General features: G+C 54.4%; 2 protein-coding genes across 42 annotated transcripts in view; one reads left to right on the top strand and one right to left on the bottom strand.

Moving 5' to 3' along the window:
* The window catches only part of JAKMIP3 (Janus kinase and microtubule interacting protein 3), a 76,667-nt gene extending 64,776 nt beyond the window's left edge, over positions 1-11,891 (bottom strand). For all 40 annotated transcript variants that reach the window (XM_062635141.1, XM_062635122.1, XM_062635125.1 and 37 more), the window contains exon 1: positions 11,706-11,891. The gene's annotated coding sequence lies outside the window, so the exon portion shown is untranslated. The remainder of the gene's footprint in view (positions 1-11,705) is intronic.
* BNIP3 (BCL2 interacting protein 3) overlaps positions 1-18,420 on the top strand; it is a 234,144-nt gene that overhangs the window by 205,276 nt on the left and 10,448 nt on the right. The window lies entirely within an intron of this gene.

Consider the following 18,420-nt stretch of genomic DNA (forward strand, 5'->3'; position numbering starts at 1 on the left):
GACAACTGAACCAGCCCAGTTACTGATGCCCAGCCCCTTGCCAATACCAATCACTAGAGCAATGCCAATGAATGAGCATCTCACTTGTTGGGAGCCACTTCAGATGCCTGTAAAGCACACAGTGCTGGTGTGAGTGGGCTCCTCTCAAGTGTCTGGGCTCTCCAGACACTGGCTTTAGCCGATGGAAGAAATTTCTTTCGTGTTTTTCTTTCATGTGAACTCCATGCTCACAGAAAACTCCCAACTTCTCATCCAGGAAAGAGAATGGGTCGTGGGCCATGAAGGGTGTTTGCTCCCCACTCCTGATGCTCCTCGTGAGAGCTTGCTGGAGCCCTTGGAGAGCAAACACAAGCCAGAACTGTGGAACTGGAGGAGCTTTGAGGTCCCTTCCAACACAAACCAGGCTGGGATTCTATGATCTCTGTTAATACCAAGGTGATCCTGGCCATCTACTGCCATGCTGCTGGTTACCAGGCACTGCTGGATTCAGTCACTTCCCACACTCCTCCAGCTCAGATTTCCCATTTGAACAAACATAAATTAATAATAATAATAATAGTAATAATTGAAAAAAACCACCAAAAACAAAACACCAATAACCCTAAAACAAATTTCAAGGGGAAGGGTGTAGTTGTATTTCCCTGCTCCTAGTCATGAGTGAGCCAACATCCTGCTGGAAATACCAGTATCTGGTTACAATTACTCCTAGTGGTAAGTCTGATACCAAACTCAGTCACTCTCCCCATCCTCTGTGCTCTCTGCTTTGCCCATCTCAGCCAGTTCAGACACCCTTACCCACCACTTACTTCATGCACAGGACACAGTCCAGGACCATGTGAAGCATTCCTCACTTTTCCATTCCTCTTCACACCTGTGCTATACCCCACTCTCTGGGGGGCTTGCTTCTCCACTGTTTTTGCTTAGTTTGTGGTTATAAAACTTTACCGAGCCAGACTTAAGCAACACAGCGACACTGTAGTAAGAGGGGAAGGGAAAACATATCCCAAACCAAAGAAAGCAACAAGCCTGCCTCTGCTCAGGAATAACCACCTGAGAGAGCTCCTCAGACAGCCCTGTGGGGCTCTGCCTAAAACCGGGTCAGCCCTTCTGAGCCTGCTGGGCTCATTGACAGTGTAATGAGGACACCTGGGAGCACGTAAGTGGGATTTAACTCCTGCTAAGCTGGAGTGCATCCCAAGGGAAGGGAAACAAAAGGAGATTCCCATTCCACTACAAGCCTGCAAACCAGTGAAGTCCAGAGCTTTGGCAGTGATGGTTTTGTTACGTAAGTTACATGCTCAGGAAAGCTTAGGGGAAGCAGAGAAAACTAAAGCATAATCCCTCCTTTTGTCCCAAAAGCTTGCTTTGATTCTTCTCTAACTGTGCTGTGACGTGCTGTGGTCTTGGGATGTGAAACTCAGCCTTCACTATGCTTTTTAATGTGGACAAGGCTCTCTCAGCACCTAACCCATGGTTACTTGAGCTCTTCCACAGCGAATGCTGGGTGAATTAGAGGGTATGCTATAGAGCAGGCAACAAGCCAAAGGTGAAAGGCCAGGAGCAGAGCAGGGCAGGGAGTGCAGGGAGCCTCCCCCTGCGCATCCACAGGCAAACCCGAACAGCACCTGAGAACAGCAAGCGTGGGACACCGAGGGAAGAGAAGGCACAAGGAAACGGTGGGAATGTCAAAGGCTACAACGAATCCTCCTGCGAGCAACATAGAAACAGAGCCTTCACCCCGGTGTGCCAAGACTGCCTCAGCCCTGCGGGCTCAGCGCCCTCAGGAGTGCACTGGAGCCAAGGGAAGCCTCCTGCAGCGCTCCGGGTGCTGCCCTTCGCAAGCCAACGTCCTGCTGGAAATACCAGGAGGCTGGTAGCAAACCCAAACCCGTAACGCTTCCTCCAGAGACAGCTGGCAAAATCCACAGCTTTTGCAGTAACAAGTTGGGACCCATCAGTACGGTACCCAGTCGGTTCGGCAACCCGTCAGAACACGAGAAATCCCCAAACTGCTTTCATCAGAGGGAAAGGGCTTTAACTGCACACATTATCTGGGATGAAATGGATTGATATTGACTGTTAAAGTTGTGTATAATAATTACATTTAGCATTTATCCCTCCAGAGCCAGCGAATACATTTTCCTTTAAGACCCTTTGCATTTTTACTTTATGTCATGGTTTAACCCCAGCTGGCAGCAAAGCACCACGGAGCTGCTGCTCCCCCTGCCCTGCTGGGGTGTGGAGAACTGGGAAAAAGTCAGACCCGTGGGGTGAGATAAGAGCAGTTTAATGATTGGAGTAAAGGCAAATAGAGTAATAACAATACTACCACTACTGCTACTAACAACCATAATGCTAATAAAGAGAGAGGGGAATAAAGCCCAGTAAAGCCAAGTGATGCCCAACACGACTGCTCAGCACCAGCAGGGATCAGTCGCTCATGGCCAACACTCCCAGTTACCACACATGGACTTCTCTGGTATGGAATAGCCATTTGGATGGTTCAGGTCTGGGGTCCTGTCTCTGCTGCCCCCCGGCTTCTAATGGCAGAGCATGAGAGACACAAGTGGCTGCTGCTGGACCCACACTCGAAAGCCAGGAGTTCTCAGACCCTGTTATTTGACCAAACAGGGTACAAACAGGGCCACGTCAAAGGGCAGGGGTTGAGCTGATCCTCCTTGGAGCAGTGGGTCTGGAGTCGAGGACTCTCTCCTGGGGCTGGGATGCTGCCTGAGGTAACTCCTTGGGTCAAGAGCCCTCATCTTGAGCGGGGGGGGAACCGTGGTTTAGGTGGCTTCCCTTTAAACCTGAGGTAGGTCAGTCACGTAGTATTTGATTTCACTCAGCAGCTAGAACTGGCAATTGACTGAAGTTGTCTACGTATCAAATGATTTAAGGTTGTGAATAAGATTCCTTTGAGGCTTGTAAACTACCTAAGTGAGCTTTGTGGGCCTCCGTGACAGTGACTAAGAGCATCTAAACCTTGGAATCTCAACTAGGGGATCTAAAGGATTGATTGTGCATGTATATATATATAATACTTTACACATAAACCACTGAGCTAGTCTGGGACTAAGAGAGGATCCAGCCACACCTGAACTGCCCTCTGAGGAGTTTAGGAAGTGAGGGGGTCCTCTCTGAACCTCATGACTCAAGGGGAGGCTCTCCCTGACAGCTCTATCTAACCCTGTCTTCTATGAAGTCCCCAATCCAGTGACCTCTGACATTAAATCACATTAAACCACTGTCATGTTTACTGTTGGTTTATCAATACAGGAACTGCTGCTTCGGTCTCCTGAGCGATGTGTCTGGCTCCTCTTGGTGGGTACCCTCCACATCCTCTCTCCTGAGCAAAAGGACGCTTACTGCTGACAGCTGAGGTGCGGGTCCGTGCGGGTGGGGAGTAGGAATTATCCTCTTTGAACTGCTGGAACTCCAGGGACAGTTCCCCACTGCCGAGATGAAGGAGGAAGAGAGAACATCTTTATATGGCAGGAACCAGCGAGCCACCTCATCCACTGCTGGTGGTGCTTTGTGTCTCCAGCTCATTGCAGCCAGTGCACTGGCATATGACAATGGTGCACGCTGGTCCACCACATGCGCTGTGTGCATGGGACTTCCTCTGGGTCTGTGGGTGACTGCGTGTTCTTCGGGTCAGAATAAACCACCTCTAGCACAGCCAGCTCCCTCTGGTACTGGATTCCTCTCTCCACCGTGGCCCACTTGCCTGGGTGACGTGTGTGTGTGCGTGTGCCTTGCAGGGATACCTTTCCCTCATGGCTGACAGCAGTCGCCTCCAGAGGCTGAGGGCTTGCGTCCCCCTCCCAGTCGCCTTGCCAAGGAGCCTTTCCCTAGCAAGGGATCCCAGCAGCTTGGCTTCCCTCCCCTCTAACTCCTGACTCCCGGCCCCGTTGGCCCAGCAGGAGGAGAGAGAGGTGCCTGCGGGTCGGGCGCACCACCCATCCCTGGGGGCTGAGCAGCTGCAGTGCCTGTCACTCGGGTTTGGGGAGCCACGCTGTTTGTCACTGGGGCTGGAGCAGCTGCAGCTCCTGTTGCCAGAGTTGGAGTAGCTGCAGGGGAACTGCAGTAGCTGCAGTGCCTGCTGCTGGGCTCGGAGTAGTTGCAATGCCTGTCAGGGGGGTTGCAGTACCCACAGTGCCTGTGGCAGTGGTTTTAGTAGCCACAGTGCCTGTTGTGGGGTTTGCAGTAGCTGCAGTGCCTCTCGCAGGGGTTGCAGTGGCTGCAGTGCCTCTGGCAGGGGTTGCAGTGGCTGCAGTGCCTCTGGCAGGGGCTGGAGTGGCTGCAGTGCCTCTCGCAGTGGTTGCAGTGGCTGCAGTGCCTCTCGCAGGGGTTGCAGTGCCTCTGGCAGGGGTTGCGGTAGCTGCAGTGCCTCTGGCAGGGGTTGCAGTGGCTGCAGTGCCTCTCGCAGGGGTTGGGGTAGCTGCAGTGCCTCTGGCAGGGGTTGCAGTGGCAGCAGTGCCTCTCGCAGGGGTTGGAGTGGCTGCAGTGCCTGTTGCAAGGGTTGGAGTGGCTGCAGTGCCTCTCGCGGGGGTTGCAGTGGCTGCAGTGCCTCTCGCAGGGGTTGCAGTGGCTGCAGTGCCTCTCGCAGGGGCTGGAGTGGTTGCACTGCCTCTCACAGGGGTTGCAGCGGCTGCAGTGCCTCTCGCAGGGGTTGCAGTAGCTGCAGTGCCTCTCCCAGGGATTGGGGTAGCTGCAGTGCCTCTCGCAGGGGTTGCAGTGGCTGCAGTGCCTCTCGCAGGGGTTGCAGTAGCTGCAGTGCCTCTGGCAGGGGTTGCAGTGGCTGCAGTGCCTCTCGCAGGGGTTGCAGTGGCTGCAGTGCCTCTCGCAGGGGTTGCAGTGGCTGCAGTGCCTCTCGCAGGGGTTGCAGTGGCTGCAGTGCCTCTCGCAGGGGTTGCAGTGGCTGCAGTGCCTCTCGCAGGGGTTGCAGTGGCTGCAGTGCCTCTCGCAGGGGTTGCAGTAGCTGCAGTGCCTCTCGCAGGGGTTGCAGTGGCTGCAGTGCCTCTCGCAGGGGTTGCAATAGCTGCAAATCGCTGCTTAAGCCTGAGCAAGATCTGAACCAAGTTCATGAACGCGCTGGCTGCCAGCATCAGGACCAAGCTGGTGCCAGCACCCCAGGGACGCCGCCGCGTTCCAAATTCTCCTTCCCTGCTGCGATCGGCCCGGTGGGGCCGGGGCAGAGGCGGGATGCGGTGACCCCGGGCCGGCTCCCCGAGAGCAGCGCAGCCCGTCACAGCTCCCAACAGATGGCTCCCGAAGTGAGGTCCATGGGTGACGGCACCGAGAGCAGCGCCGCGCACACGGCCCAGGTGAGCTCCTCCAGCGCCGCCTCCATCACGCCATAAACCAGCACCACGACGTACACCAGGATGAGGACCCTGCCGCAGGGCCCCGAGGACAGGAACAGCGCCAGCGGGAACACGTACAGCAGGTGGGGCGCGGCGTGCCGCCACGCCAGCAGCCAGCGCAGCAGCCCCGACAGCCACTGCAGCAGCATCCCGAGCAGCGGCTGCCGCCCTAACGCAGCCACAGCACAGAAGGAGCTCGTGTGGGCGCGCTGCGGGCGGATCTGTCGTTATCTCAACCCCTCGGGCCCCGCGCTGGCCGCCAGGAAGGACTGCCGTGGTTTAAACCCGGCTGGCAGCTGAGCACCAGGCTTGCTCCCCCCCAGTGGGACGGGGAGAGCTGGAAAAGGTGAAACCCCTGGGTTGAGATAAGAACAGTTTAATGGGTGAAATAAAGTGAATATAATAATAATAACAGCCACAAGAAGGGGAAAGAGAGGAATAAAACCCAATAAACCAAATAAACACAAGTGATGCCCAATGCAATTGCTCACCACCCGCTGACCGGTACCCAGCCCGACCCGAGCAGCGATCTGGGCCTTCCGGTTAACTCCCCCCAGTTTCTATACTGGGCACGACGTGCTGTGGGATGGAATACCTCTTTGGCTAGTTCGGGTCAGGTGTCCTGCCCCTGCTTCCTCCCGCCTTCCCGTGCCCCTCCTCATTGGCAAGCATGGGACTGGAAAGTCCTTGATTTAGAGTAAACACAAGTCAGAACACTGAACCATCGGTGTTTTATCAGCACTGCTCCCAGAGTGAAGCCAAAACAGCACTGCACCAGCTACTGGGGGGGGATTAACTCTATCCCAGCCCAACCCAGAACCTTTACAACTGCATGCAAATATTCCCTTTGCTTGTAGCGTCCTTTGACTTTGTGTGAATGCAAACTAGAGATCTTGAAACCTCAGTGATCATGGCACAGCAGCACAAAGTGACTCATTGCCACACCGTGTTCCCTGTCAGCGAGCTTCAGTGCAGCACATCTGTCACCTCGTTTTCCAGACAGGGAAAGGGTCCGTGGGAAATGGGTGGAAGAGCTGAGCACTGAGGGCTGTCGCTCCCGGTACCTGTGTGCTCACAGCCACATACTGCCTGTTCTGCTCATCCCCCCTTAGATATTCACAGGTGCTCCCACCATCTTCTATTGAAAAGAACCAGACATGTAACTGGCTTTCCCACCCAATGTTTCTCAAGGAACCCTGGCAGGATAATCTGGTCAATACCTGGCACACACAAAGCAATTATGATGTTCACACAATCCCAGCCTGGTTTCTGTTGGAAGGGACCTTAAAGCTCCTCCAGCTCCAACCCCTGCCACGGGCAGGGACCCCTTCCACTGGAGCAGCTTGCTCCAAGCCCCTGTGTCCAACCTGGCCTTGAACACTGCCAGGGATGGGGCAGCCACAGCTTCTCTGGGCACCCTGTGCCAGCGCCTCAGCACCCTCACAGGGAAGAGCTTCTGCCTGAGAGCTCATCTCAGTCTCCCCTCGGGCAGGTTAAAGCCATTCCCCTTGGCCTGTCCCTACATCCCTTGTCCCAAGCCCCTCTCCAGCTTTCCTGCAGCCCCTTCAGGCACTGGAGCTGCTCTCAGGTCTCCCCTTCAGGAGCCTTCTCTTCTCCAGGCTGCCCCAGCCCAGCTCTCTCAGCCTGGCTCCAGAGCAGAGCTGCTCCAGCCCTCGCAGCAGCTCCATGGCCTCCTCTGGCCTCGCTCCAGCAGCTCCACGTCCCTCTTGTGCTGTTGCCTCAATAATAAAAGGTTGAGATTAATCATTTTATCTTGCCAAGGACAAGACAAGCTGTCTCATCAGCCACTGTGGGTACTGACTGCTATGGACCCAACACTCAGATGGCCTCCTGACTCTGAACCTCCAATTCTCCAGGGTGACAGAGGCTGTGCTCTGATTTCCTCTGTTTCAACACAAACATCACCACATTAACTATATTTAGGGAATGTTTATTCCTGCTTATATGAAAATCTGAGCCTGAGCTTTTGAGGCAGGGAACAGTCTGTGCTTTGGATGGTTACATTAGGTTTCCACTATGCCTTCAAGCTCCTCATTAACTTTCTGTGTCAATATTTCTTTTCAGGTAGACTAAGAGATATCAGCTACAGGAATGAGCCCCGTATCTACAAAAAGCCAACCCTGTGGGACTTTTTGATGTAACTTTGAAATCTTATCCTGTGGTGTGGTTCCTCATTGGAAAACACCTTTGGATTTAGTAGTATCCAAAAGGAATGCAGATGGTGGGCGCTGAGACCATTCCATCGTGCAAACCAGAGTGCACATGGAAACTAGGAAGAGATTTGCTTTAAAAGCACTGTCCTCGTCCAAACTGGACACATTCTAACTGTAAACCATGGTTAGATTTCATTTGTGATGGAGCAACTCGAACAGTAATCCAGTGTCACGTGAATCAAGTCAATATTTGACTATAGACTTAATTAAAATGCACAATGTAGAAAACTCCTCGGAGTGTGATGGGAATCGGTGCAGGTCAGCACATCTTCAGGCACTTCAGCTGTCAACAAAGTTCTCCCTCTGGGCATCCCCTGACTCCCTGAAGTTGGTACCGTGGCCGACATTGACTCAGTGGCACCAGAACCAGGCCTCTTGAGTGCAATGTGGTTTTTAATTAAACCCCATTAAGACAAAGCTTGTTTCACATTTACACCCAGTCAAATACAGTCTGTGCCATCTGGAGTTCATTTACACTGTCCTTCACCCACGGTAGGTGCCAGGGGACACATCCATTATGCAACTGAGGGTCATGCAAGACAAACCAGAGCAGTCAGCACAACGAGAAGTCTTTTTGGTATTAAAAGACCAAGTTCAATCAATAACATCAATAATGATTTTCAAAGGGTGGAAAGAGGGGCCTGGACAGGCTGAAGAGGTGGGACCGTGTGAACCTCATGGGGTTCAGCCAGGCCAAGGGCAAAGTCCTGCCCCAGGTCAGGGCAACGCCAGCACAAAGACAGGCTGGGGGAGACTGGATGGAGCAGCCTAAGGAGGAGGACTTGGGGTGCTGATTGGTGAGAGGGAAATGGAGCTGTTGGAGCGAGGGCAGAGGAGGCCATGGAGCTGCTGCGAGGGCTGGAGCAGCTCTGCTCTGGAGCCAGGCTGAGAGAGCTGGGCTGGGGCAGCCTGGAGAAGAGAAGGCTCCTGAAGGGGAGACCTGAGAGCAGCTCCAGTGCCTGAAGGAGCTGCAGGGAACCTGGAGAGGGGCTTGGGACAAGGGATGTAGGGACAGGCCAAGGGGAATGGCTTTAACCTGCCCGAGGGGAGACTGAGATGAGCTCTTAGGCAGAAGCTCTTCCCTGTGAGGGTGCTGAGGCGCTGGCACAGGGTGCCCAGAGAAGCTGTGGCTGCCCCATCCCTGGCAGTGCTCAAGGCCAGGTTGGACACAGGGGCTTGGAGCAAGCTGCTCTAGTGGAAGGGGTCCCTGCCCGTGGCAGGGGTTGGAGCTGGAGGAGCTTTAAGGTCTCTTCCAACACAAACCAGGCTGGGGTTCTATGAAATAGAGGACCCAGGACTGCCCCAGATTAATGTCCAGTCAGAGCTGCATCTCCCACCCCAGCAGCCTCCCACCACCACCAGTTCACTCCACAGTAAATGCCAAGCTACTTCCAATGGAATGAACTCTGACTGTGCACTATGACAACACCAGCCTCCTACAATACCCAGCACCACTTGGGCAGCAGCTCTCCAGACCATGTGCACGTTGCAGTCCTGGCACATCTCACCCCAGTGATGGGAAGGCTCAGAGGGCATCAGCCCCCTTGGGAACCCGCAGCCAGGCCCATGAGCAGCCAGGCCAGTGCTCTGAAATAGCACCTCAGCCTGGAGCCAGCCACAGGGACCACAACAACCCAGAACCTTCGCTTGAAAGGACAGCAAGCACATTCTGCATCTTAAACTGACTCTTTATTTCATCTGAGCTCCGTGCAAAATAAGGTCCCCATTTGCATGTGACCTTTTCACAGTCAAATGACCATGGCAGCAGTGAATAGCTCGAAAAGCAGCACAAGGTACCTGTTGGGCTTAGAGACACACCATGCTGCACACCATGCTGCTTCCTGTGTGCTTGAAACAGACCTCCTCAGACACTTCTCAAGCCTTTCTGACCTCTGTCTCCCCAGACACTGCCTCTGTTTCTGTGCAGTGCAGAAGGCAGGGTCACGCTGGAGGATGCAGGAAGCCACAGATGACATTTATTGAACCTGCATCTTGATTCTGCCTCGTCGGAATAATAACTCCCTGATCCCGTGTTCCTGGAGATAGCAGTCTGGGGCTTTGCATGGAATGAGGAGGCTGTGAAACCCCCCAAGGATGTCACCCGTCATTGGAATGATTGCTACAGAACTGCGCTGAATTCCAGAGGTCTTTGGGGGTTTGGGTGCATCTGACTGCAGAGCACTTGGCTGTAACTGCCAAAGGAGCATCAGGGAGTTACATCTGGAGGGGAGGTGACTGGCAGAGACTGGTTCATATTTTGCCACCGATAAAGCCAACACCTGATGCTCTAGGGACAAGGAAGCTCCCCATTGCCTTTGCATGCAGGTAAATGCAGCTGTGGTCAGAGATAGGATCTCAGGAATGATTGAGTTTGGAAGTCTGAAGCACTGGCTATTTGGCTGCTTTCACCATACCATGCATTAGTACAAATGCTGTTATATGTGTCTTCAAATGCTCCATGCTGTCAGAGCCTCACAACCAGTGAGGATGAGTGTGCCAAATCCCACAGCCCAGCCAACTGGTTTGGGGAACACTTTTAGAACCTTCTTTTTCTGTGGTTTTCTCTCTGCTGGCGATTGCACATGAAGAGCTGCACTGCAGAAGGTGGCAAACTTAGAAGACACATAGTGTAATGGGAAGTGTTTAAAGAGAACATTATTTCAAGGCCTTCACTGGCTAACATTCATGTGCTGACACAGTTGTGAATCCGAGCCATGCACAGTAGAGGTAACATTGCAGAGATGCATTTGTGGGGGGATAAAGAAAGGAAAGTGAAGCCCATTTTTATCCTTTGACAGCACACTTGGGAACTCTGAAGCCTCAGCACGTGGGAGGTGTTGACAGCCCTCACTTGCACAGCGTGCAGTAAGGAAGGATTTAGAGGCACACAGCTCCACAGAGACACTCGAGACTGGTTCTCCTCCAGACTTCCAATGGGCCCTGAGCACATTCTAACATGGGCTGCTATTTTTTCACTGGGGCTCAAGAGACAAATGCAGCTTCCTCTGGTCAAGGTGTTCTCGCACCTTGTTCTCGCACCAGTGTCACCTGCCCTTTAATTCACCAGGACAGACCCTAAACTGCTACCAGCTGCTAATCCAGGTGAAGGGCAAGCAGTCACTACTCAGGAAGCTGGCAGGAGCCAATGCAAACCAGACCCAGTCCACTGCAAAAGTAAAGTATTAAGACAGTCCCCCCCATACTCTACATTTTGGAGCATATTTAAGCCCCTGCCATGCACTTGAACACCCAGAGCAGGACAGGATAGGTGGTAGCGAAAGGATGCTCCGTGTCAGCTGCCAGCCCGCACTGACAGCACTCAGTGTCTCCTGCCAGTAGGTTATTATTTTATGCTATACACATTTCTCTGGCAGCATCATGGTGTGAGAAACAGCAGAGAGTGTACTCGTTCCCTAATTCCTGTCTGCGTTTGAAGCAGTGTCAGGAGAGGTGCAGCCACATTAACCAAAGGGAAATGAATCCTGGTGACAGAACTGCCACCTCCAACCACCGAGGCAGCGAGCAGCTGGGGAAATGGGCTCTGTTCTGATCTAACAGGTTAAGCAGCACTGCGTGTTCTGCACACACACACTGTGCACTGGAGTGCAGCAAACAGGAAATGTCCAAATCAGTTACTCGGTGGGCACAGAAACCAGATTATTCATCACAGTAATTCAGCATAACTTGTATTACACCAACACCTACAGCTGCAGAGATCTGTCAGCAACTCAGGCCCTGACATTTAACTCCATCACACATGACAGGACTATGAAGATCCTGATGAATAAATGGAGCAGGAATTGCAGCCCACGTACCCAAGGAAAGGCAGAGCCATTCCCTTCCCCGGGCTCCTGCACCCTAAACCAAAGCTGCTGCACAGCAGAGCTGGGGCTATTAACCACGCCAAAGAGGAGCTGGGGCTATTAACCACGCCAAAGAGGAGCTGGGGGCTGGGGGAGAAACCCAAACAGAGAATGCAAATCAGGGCAGTTGGAAATGGATTATACAAAGCCCTTGGGCAGCAGACGATACATGTGTAACATGCAGATATATAACACGCATCATGTACATACTTCAGAGACGCGCAGACACACGCAGAACTAACCTCAGAGGCAGGCTCCAGCGTGACGCACACTGCTTGTCTGCACTGCCTGAGCGCAGCAGCATTCCTCGGGTGCAGGGCACTTCATTGCAAACCTGGGGGCTGCTCCTAGCGCGCAGAGCTAGAAGGATTTTTACTGTTCCTGCTGCGGAAGGCTACCAAATCACCACAATCCATCCCCGCGGCACGAGATCGGGCTCTCCATGCCCATCCTCTGACGAGCGGAGCCGGATGAGAAACGGGTCCTGGGTCCAGGGAAGGATGAGGGCAGAGGCGGAAAAGGGGACGCAGTGAAGGAAAGCTGGAGCAGAGCAAGCGGCGCTCACCACGGAGCCCCGCGGGAGCCCGAGCGAGGGGAGGCTGCGCCCGCCGGTGCTGCTGGGTGAGCGCCGGTGCCCGCGGGCAGGATGAGCTCACGGCGGCAGCCGCCCCTCAGCCATTGCAGTGCCGCTGCAGCGAGTGCGGGCGGCCCTGCAGCCACAGCCCGGCCCCCCCGCGCCGCAAGTCAAGCGTGCGGGGCCATGGCAGCGCCCCGCCAGCGCAGGCTCAGCTCCAGCACCCGCTGCCGGCTCCGCTCCGGAGCCCAGGGCTGGCGGCCAGCGCAGGCTGAGATGAGCCCAGCTCCTCCCGAAGCAGCGGCTGCGGTACCGAAACGGGCAGAGAGCATCGGGGGACGCTCGGATTTACAGCCAGCTTTCCACTGGCTCCTAGCGAAGGAGATGGGACCAGCCTGTAGGATCACAGAACCCCAGCCTGGTTTGGGCTGGAAGGGACCTCAAAGCTCCTCCAGCTCCAACCCCTGCCACGGGCAGGCACCCCTTCCACTGGAGCAGCTTGCTCCAAGCCCCTGTGTCCAACCTGGCCTTGAACACTGCCAGGGATGGGGCAGCCACAGCTTCTCTGGGCACCCTGTGCCAGCGCCTCAGCACCCTCACAGGGAAGAGCTTCTGCCTAAGAGCTCAGCTCAGTCTCCCCTCAGGCAGGTTAAAGCCATTCCCCTTGGCCTGTCCCTACATCCCTTGTCCCAAGCCCCTCTCCAGCTTTCCTGCAGCCCCTTCAGACACTGGAGCTGCTCTCAGGTCTCCCCTTCAGGAGCCTTCTCTTCTCCAGGCTGCCCCAGCCCAGCTCTCTCAGCCTGGATCCAGAGCAGAGCTGCTCCAGCCCTCGCAGCAGCTCCATGGCCTCCTCTGGCCTCACTCCAATGGGTCCATATTTTATAGAATCCTTACATATGTAAGTGCAGACCCCGGCACTGGAGCTTCCCAGGAATGTCATTACTGGATAACCCCATACTCTGGAATTACATAGGAGTGGGAACATGGTGGAAAAAAGGCAGGTGTCTTTACAAACTCCTGTATGGTATGACTGGAGATGAAAGCACGTCTTTAACCCCAGCTTGCTGTGTCTCACTAGTTTTGTAGCTGAAAATTATTCAATATTCCTATTTACCACACTGACAATTCCCCTTGCCATCAGAACCAAGTAACAAATCCAGGTAAAATGAACTTAGCTGGTTACAAGCTACGTGTATCAGCCCCAGAGTGCAAAATTACCTACAAGTAAAGAGGATCTTGGGCCTGTTTATTGTTTTTTTGTGTCTTCCAGACAGCTGCAGCCAAAAGGGGCAGCTCGAGATAGGGGCCTCCAGAGAGGGACCCTGACAAAGAAACCCCTGGGCAGTTATTCCCCTAGGATCCATGCACCCACCGCTCATACACCTTTTATTCCAAGGGTGATCTTTGGTCTGGGGTCTTCTGACACCTTCATGGGCTCTTTCTTCACCTCCATACAGGCCAGTAATTGTTCTTGTTGAGTGGCAGCTTCTGCCAAGCGCTGTGGCCCCCTTTATCTTCTGGTTTGTGCTTCTTGTTCCCCCGCTCATCGGCAGAGCCCAGGCACCAAAACCTCCTGACCTTGGCTAAACACAGCTCAGGAACAGCCAAACCATCCCTGTGCTATCGACGTTCTTCCCACCCTAAGACAAAGCAGAGCGGGTACCAGCTGCCGGAGCATCACTGCCAAAACACCCGCTCTGTTCCAGCCCAAAGCACATCGAGGTGAGAGCCACAGCTCATGGGCTGGGGTTCAGCAGATCAGCTGCTGCTGCTGGGCAAGGGGAGCGGAGCAAACACACACTGACACACACAGCACTGGCACACACACAGCACTGGTACATAAGGCACTGGCACACACAACACTGACACACACAGCACTGTAACTCTAAGTGACCCATTCCATGGACCACCTTAAACAATATCCCAGTACCTGGAACTTTCCATTTAAATCCCTGGCTTTCCCGAAGTCCAAAGCCCACAGCTCTGTGCACACCTCGATGCAAAGCCCAGAAACGTGTGTGACTTCTAACCTGGTTCCTGGGAACCTGCTCCTCTTGCTGTGGTTACCGGCTCCGGGAGTTCATGTGCCCTGTGCCCTCTGACAGAGGTGCACGTGGTGGTGCTTGGAGGGAACCATGAGGACAAGGTTTCTATGTACTTCACAGGAAGCCCCAGCAAGACAAATCTGACAGCATGGCTCCTGACAGGAGGCTGCCAGGACAGGATCTGTGGGGTTGCAATCAAAGCCACAGACTCAAACTTTGCCTTATTCCTGCCCACCCGCACTGCGGACACGGGCTCCAGGGATGCTTTCTCCTAAGCCCCAGCCCTGGCTGCTTGTCAGAAACTTCCTGCCCCTGGGGCACCCCACTGCACTCAGTTGGTCTGCAGAGCCACTGCAGGGTCAGCGCCTCAACCTGCACGCACAGGGACCCTGGGGCAAAGGGGGGCTGCCCCCTCCAGAAGCGGCTCCAGCTCGGACAACCCCTCAGCATTTCCCTTGCTCCTGCGCACACCAACGCTTTAAAATCAGGTCCTCCGGCAGCATCACTGAGTCACGGAGTGCTTTGGGTTGAAGCCCCTCCGGTGCCGCTGCCCCAGGGCTGCAGGGGGGTCTCACAGAGCGCAGCAGAGGGGCAGGATCCCTCCCTGAGCTGCTGCTCCCCAGACCACACCGAGCCCAGCCGGTTCCCGGAGCCCCGTCCCTCAGCCCCAGGGCTGGCTGCGGTCCCACCGGGCTGCACAAACAATCGCTGTGGAACCGCTGGAGAAACAGGACTGTGTTCTGTCTCTGGAGCTGAATCCCAGTGTTTTGTGGCAGTCTGTGCGTAGAACAAGGCACACTGACAGCAGTGTTGTAAGTGACACAAAACAAGAGCCCATCGGTGCTTTACATCACCCCCACAAAGGGGGGTTGTTTTTCAGCTGGCAAGAGCAGGGAACCAGCATCCTTCTGGCAGTTTCCATGCCCCGAGCTGCACCCACTGCAGGGTGCACTCCTCCAGAGCACTCCACTGCTCACTGCTTGATCATGCAGAGCTAAGGTGTTAATGAACTTTAGAACCTGAGCACAGCAAGTAAATAAGAGCTGAAAACATCTTTATGCTGCACTTTCCTGATCACACTGGAAGTGCTCAGCACTCCCAATTTAGAGGCTGAGAAGCAGAGCACAAGAAGTCCGGGTTTGTTCTGAACATCCCGGCGCCAGCCCTTTCCAGTGTACCTGCAGCACGGAGCAGCAGGTCAGGCAGGTGACTGCACAGGAACTGGCACAAATCTTCCCTCAGCCTCTTCCTCGGGGCTTGCCGGCGGTAGCTGTGAAAGGCACTGTACAAGCACACAGCCAAGCCCTGCCGCTGCGGCACTCACACCAGAAGCAGCGTGGTTCTCCCTTTACTCTCCAAACGGAACAAACTGAAACCTTCTCAGTCAAGAAGTGAGCTGGGGAGGGCCAGGGAACTGAGTGATGCTTCGATAGCCAGGGACAGTGCTCTGCTGAAGAACGTGCCGGGGACAGGAGCGGTACATGGCCACACGTGCCCCAGGTGCTGAGCGGCAAGGGGCTGCTCCCCACCTCATCCTCCGGAGTGGGATAAGGACGCCTCGGGGGTACCACCGGCTAAAAGATGCCCTGAGGACACTTCCTCCTTCACTTACCTGCCAGGTAAGCGCCAATCTGTGTTTCTAATGTCAAACCTGGTTCTACGAGCATCTTTTACAACTGAGAGAATGCTGTTTCTGAGTCCTACTGGTAGAGTATCTGCTTGAACATCTAACCCTACTTAGAGTGAGTCCCATTTCCTGTTCCTGCCCAGGCTGCAAAGCCAGCTGATGGCTCTGTGAGGAATGAGCAATACTAATGACCAGATTTATGTCACTGGGCCATCAGAAACTGCTGTGAGAAAGAGCTAACATGTACAAAGGAGATGACAACATGCAAGAAATAGTGATGTGTGCCCATAAATTGAAGAAATGAAATCTCACCAAAAAGTAACAAGACTGCCCAGATAAAAGACTGGGGCTCTCCTGCACCCAAGTCCTGGGTTTATTTCACCTGTAAGAGGATCTTTGTCCCCCACTCCTCTCTGCTTCCTTCATTACAAATAAGGTGCATGTCCCATTCCAGCCTGATCCCATCAGGTCCCTGACTCCAGGGCTGGCAGCAGCAGTGCACAGACCCAGGCTCCCCACCAGCAGCTTTCAGGACTGGTGACATTGGGGTGCCGGGGAGCTGAGCTGTGGTGCAGAGCCAGGCTCTGCCTCAGGTGCGGCCACCCCAGAGGCAGCTCAGGGGCTCGGAGCAGCTCGGGCTCCCCAGCACCACTGAACCCCTTGCCCAGCGGTCTGATCAGTCTGAGCCCCTTCTAAGCTAATGTAAGCCAATGGCAGATTGTCCACATCAGACTCTCCCCATTTAAACCACTTCAGAAATACGCTTGCTTGAACTGGTGTGATGACCATGTGCAGACCTAACCCCTAATTCCCTTCCTTCTTCAGCCTGTATTTTAAATCAGAGCCTTACCTTCCCTGTGTCAAGATTGTTACAGGTTTTATCTCTCAGCTATAAAGAAGCCAAACCAATAGACTCTGTGTGTGTCTATTTGATCTCCTCATGTCAACAGCCTGAGTAAGTATGAACAGCTCAGGAATGAGTACCTGAGACCAGTGTGGGGGTTAACGAACACCAGCCCAAGAAAAGCACAGCATAAAAACACACGTTCTGGTCTGGTGTGCAGAGGCTGCAGGAAGGTTAATGACTAAGCCACTGCTGGCACTGAAAAACCAGATGAAACCAGGCAGTGCTCAGATTTCAGCAGCTTTGAGGCCCTGTGCCTGCTGTGACAGGCCAAGGGGAATGGCTTTAACCTGCCCGAGGGGAGACTGAGCTGAGCTCTTAGGCAGAAGCTCTTCCCTGTGAGGGTGCTGAGGCGCTGGCACAGGGTGCCCAGAGAAGCTGTGGCTGCCCCATCCCTGGCAGTGTTCAAGGCCAGGTTGGACACAGGGGCTTGGAGCAAGCTGCTCTATGGAAGGGGTCCCTGCCTGTGGCAGGGGTTGGAGCTGGGTGAGCTTTAAGGTCCCTTCCAGCCCAAACCAGGCTGGGATTCTATGACTCTACAAAAGCAGTGAGCTTCATCTCCTGTGCTGTGCCGTGGTGCCACCATCCAAAGTGATGCAGGCGGAGTCTTCCAAATCAGTCCTGAGAGTGCCCTCTGGTTGCACCCATCTCACATTGTCTCCGTTACAAAGTTGGTACAGATTACTTTGACTTTGATTGATAACACACGCACAGCCATCATCAGGCAGAAGCACGTCCCTAGAGCACATCAGAAGATCCAAATTCTCCAGGAGCAGAGCCAGGAGCACAGCTCCGAATAGGAGCAAAGGCCCAGGGATGGGCTTCACCAGGGCAGAAGGTGACTGGGAGGGGGCCTGAGGCTGGGGCTACCAGTGCACCCAGGGCCCCAGCAGGGTCTCTGAACAGTGTATCCCAGCTCCTGAGCACCGACACTGCATGTCAGGCACTTACATGTATTTATTATAACTATCCAAGTAGCTATTTATTATAACTGCCCATAGGATCACAGAATGAACCAGGTTGCAAGAGCCCTCCAAGCCAGTCCAACCCTTACCCCAGGACTGCCCAGGCCACCCCCAACCCATGGCACTGAGGCCTCGTCTCCACGCTGTGTGAACACTTGCAGGGACGGTGCCTGCAGCCCTGCCCTGGGCAGCCTGTTCCAATGCCTGAGCACCCTCTGGGGCAGGAATTGTTCCTCAGCTCCATCTAAACCTGCCCTGGTGCAGCTTGAGGCCGTTTCCTCTTGTCTCATCCCTTGTTCCTTGGGAGCAGAGCCCAGCCCCTCCTGGCTCCATCCTCCTGTCAGGCACTTGTAGGGAGCCATCAGGTCCCCCCTGAGCCTTCTCTTCTCCACTTGAACCCCCCAGGTCCCTCAGCCCTTCCCCATCACACTTGTGCTCCAGGCCCTGCACCAGCTCCATTGCCCTTCTCTGGCCCTGCTCCAGCACCTGAGTAATGTTTTAGCCATTAACTTCAGCTGAGCACACTGAGAGCTCACTCTGCCCTAAACCATCCCTTCCCAGCACTTCATTCACACACACACACACACACCAGTCTGTGGTGGCTGGGGTAGCAAACACTGTAAAACCATAAACGAGCATTCAGGGGTTAACTTCGTGCCCTTCCCTGGTGTTTCCTTGCTGGGAAACAAAGTTTGCCCCATGTACCAAAGCTGTTCCTGTGCTCCCAAAGAACTCAGTTTCCCCTCCTAGGTGGTGGAGAAAGTGATTTGAGGTCGAAACAAGCACAGTGTGACTCACAGCCTCCGGGGCTGTGCTGGTGAGCACCCAGCCATGCCTCCCTG

Source organism: Pezoporus occidentalis, unplaced genomic scaffold, assembly GCF_034315485.1.
Source record: "Pezoporus occidentalis ecotype Australia unplaced genomic scaffold, CSIRO_AGI_Poc_V1 ctg45, whole genome shotgun sequence".
In the NCBI taxonomy this organism is placed as follows: Eukaryota; Metazoa; Chordata; class Aves; order Psittaciformes; family Psittacidae; genus Pezoporus; species Pezoporus occidentalis.